This window comes from Apodemus sylvaticus, chromosome 23 (assembly GCF_947179515.1).
Source record: "Apodemus sylvaticus chromosome 23, mApoSyl1.1, whole genome shotgun sequence".
NCBI classification, from domain to species: domain Eukaryota; kingdom Metazoa; phylum Chordata; class Mammalia; order Rodentia; family Muridae; genus Apodemus; species Apodemus sylvaticus.
This window is the reverse complement of record NC_067494.1, coordinates 20,334,475-20,338,039: the sequence shown is the minus strand read 5'-3', so window position 1 is coordinate 20,338,039 and position 3,565 is coordinate 20,334,475. Positions and strand designations below refer to the sequence as shown.

The 3,565-nt window shown below is 44.7% G+C and overlaps 1 pseudogene; it reads right to left on the bottom strand.

The window, feature by feature from the left end:
* Positions 1 to 1,846: 1,846 nt before the first annotated feature.
* LOC127673685 (sperm motility kinase Z-like) overlaps positions 1,847 to 3,565 on the bottom strand; it is a 2,180-nt pseudogene continuing 461 nt past the window's right edge.

Here is a 3,565-nt window from a genome sequence, read left to right as displayed (position 1 = left end):
ATCAGCCTGGGCGGCAACACCACATCTTCAGGTCCTGCAAGAGGCAAGAGGGGCTTCCTGGTGGCCAGCGGGGAGAAGTCGGTGTGCTCTGGTGAATCCAGCGGTGCCCAGCGGGAGCCTTCAGGTGTCTGCTTTGGGATCTGAACAGCCTGGGCAACAGCACCCTGTCTCCAGGCAGTGCAGGAGGTAAGCTGTGCACCAGAGGCCACCTGGGAAGGGGCAGCTTGCACTGGTGAGTCCAGCATTGACAAGACCAACTAACACCAGTGAGAACTAGATGGCAAAAGGCAAACACAGGAACGTCACTAACAGAAATCAAGGCAATATGGTAACATCTGAACCCAATTCTCCTTTACCAGCATGTCCTGGATACCCCATCACACCAGTAAAACAAGATTTGAATTTAAAATCACTGGTCATGATGCTGGTACAGGAACACATGAAGGACATACTTAGCATACTTTTATGATTTTGTCTTACAACACTTTATTAACACACCAGTATATTTATTGGAGAATGTTATAACTTTTCGTGGAGATGAGAAAGGGTGATTCTGCATTAATGTTCCCTTTGCCAAGGAATGGCAGTGAACACATATCATAAACAGCTGATTACAGTAGCCTTCTCTACTATCTGTAAAGTTATTTGCTCTTTGCCAGTTAATTTTTATCTACATGGAAAACAGATTTAAGTCCTCCTGTGTCAAGCTTAAGATGAGGTTACTATAAGATAAAACCAATTAATATATCCTAACAACCTTTGAAAATCATTGAGAATAAGCAAATTATCTTTATTTGATATAACTATCACTATTCGCAGCCTGAGCTGGAGCATCAGGTCTGGGGTGGTTCACTTCCAGAAGGTCTTGACAGCAGTAACAGCCTCCCTCCTTTCTTTGGCAGGCAGGCTTATGGGTCTGGCACCGAAGTCTCCATTCTCCTCTGATGTCAGGTACCTTGGGTCATCAGCCAGAGAAGCAAGAGCCATTGAGAGGAAGACTGAGAAAATGTAGATCTATCTGCTGATTGGTGTGGCTTCTTGCATGTACTGGGGTGAGGAGAGGCCAATCAGGACAAAGCTGTAAAACCCAAGGAGAACGTGAGAGGTGTGGCAAAAGTATGTGGGGTGTAACAGCATCAAATCAGGAGGCACACAACATGAAGCTAAGCCGTGTAGGAACAACCTTTCAGGCAGCCACATTGGCATCCAATTCACCTTTCACCTGAATGAGCTTCACTGAGGGAAATTCTGGCTACCCATTCCCACTATGGGTATTCCTGTGTTTTTATATCACAGGAAAAATAGTAGTCAAAACTGTGGTAGATGGAAATGGACCTCCTAGTTAGATTCAGAGGATAACCTTATTCTTGGGTTACTTTGCTCTTATTTTCTCCCTGTTCTAGGAATTAAAGGATGAGCCCAATGTCAAAATCTCAAAGAGGATGTTGTAAACAAATATGCTTTGTTCTGAAGTTTAGGGGGAACTACACTTCAGAGGTGTGCTGGTTAGATTTTTGTTAGAATGACACGAGCTACTATCACTTGGAACAGGGAAACTGCTGAAAAAATTTCTTTGATCAGATTACCTGTGGGCAAGTTTGTGGGCCATTTTATTGATTAATGATTGAAGTCCAGTGCCCAGGCACTTTACATAGGATGGCCACTGCGGTTTGCACTGTATTTGATTTGGTAATCTCTGGATACTGATCAGTGGGGGACATGGGGCAAAGAACCAGCTTTCAATAACAAGAGAGCAGGACATCAAAGGGAAACTTTGATGAGCCAGGACAATTGCTGCAACTCATCTTTGTCTGAGACACTGGATGTGATTAAGAAGACAGAAGCATCACAGAGCTGAAATCTTCTCAAAAGCAATTCCTTGGTATATCTCAAGAGAAGTCTGGTTGAATGGTGGCAAAGTCTGCTTCTCATGCTGGAAGTCAAACGAGATCATGTGTAAGAATTTCCCAGGTGGTATTGGTTTGAGCATCCTGAAAGCTGAGGGGTAGAAAACAACCCCAGCTTGGTGCTGTGAGAGGCCAGGAGAGTCCATTGTTGAAGGTGTAGCCTCATTGCAGTGCAGCCCTGAACACATTGGAGATGCCAAGACTTAGTGATAATGAACCACATCAATGACAGATGTGGACCAATTCCATCTGACAGGAGAAGACAGGATGTGTGTGCTGTGGACAAAAAAATCCCAAGGGGGTGTGGCCCAAAAACATTTGCATCTCAGAAGATCCAGACTCCTGTGCTTGGGACACTGAGCTGAGCCACAGGAACTGATTTACACTAGTGGATTTTGGTTTTGATTTGATTTGATGGTATTCTGGTTCTACACTTCTGGAATAAGAAAGTATTGTACTTCTGTTTAATTGGAGGAGGGTCCACAGCCCATTCTATCTAGATAGAACTAGATTTAAGTCACTGTACTTCAGGAACCTAATCATGAACTGTTTATATGAAAATATTAGTAAAAAATAAATATAGCAAATAAAAATTCACCTGAAAGATGCCTTGTACGTCTTGTCATCTTCGGAGTGTCCTCTCTCTTTTGGGGGCACACCTTCCTCCAGCTTGTGTCAGGTGACATGCAACAGCAGCATAGAGTCCTGATGCAATTTGAAATTCATTTCTTCCATTTGGCCCATCCCCTAGGGGGTCTTGGAGTGAAAGGTCTCCTTCTTTCTGACTCACTTGAGGCCTTTTCGAACTGGGAGTTAGAGGAGAAGGTGTTATCGAGGGTTTTGATTACTTCCACCACAGTGTAAGTAGCAATGCAGATGCAAGGGGCAGTAATTCTTCTTTGCTGACGACTTCCCATAGGTGGTGTCTTCTTGGGTGCAACAGGGGCATTTGTCTCCCCAGGACGTTGTCCAGTAGATGACAGTAGTATTTTAAGGGAAGGTTCGCTGGCCCTTCTCCTGGGAGGCAGAGGGTAAGTGTCAGGGTCTGTTGCTGAAGGGAAGGTGTCACTCCTGGGTTAGTTACCTCTCTTTGCACGTAATTGCCATCATCCTTACATGCCTAGGTTTTCATGAGATGGTATGTAGCCCTAGTTTTGTCAAACTCCTTGTGTTTTAATGCTTCTCTTATGTCTTGGGAATGAAACCCAATGCTTTCCATGGCCCCCATTATGTCAGGGTCAGGGAATCTGGTGTCACTTTTGTAATGGAATGTCAAAGTCTTTCCCCCTTGCTGGAGCCATGGATGGCTTAAGAGTTCTTGCGCATTTGGCCTCTGCCTTGAGTTGACAGTTAGCAGGAGGCTAATCATGCTCCTAATATCGTCGGAGAGATGATCCGGTATTTGGTATTTTCCATTCATTACCTTACTGCTTAGTTCCAACAGGGTTCCTGCTCCAAATGGCAGGAATCCGGTGGTCATATAATATAAAATGACCCCCAAGGCCCACATGTCTATTTTTGTGCCATCGTAGGGTAGGCCTCGGAAGATCTCTGGAGCAATGAACTGGAAGGCTCCACACAGCCTTTCCAGTTTTTGCCCAGGTATGAATCTGGCTCCTAGGCTGAAGTCAATAAGTGTAGCCTTTCCATCCTCACCC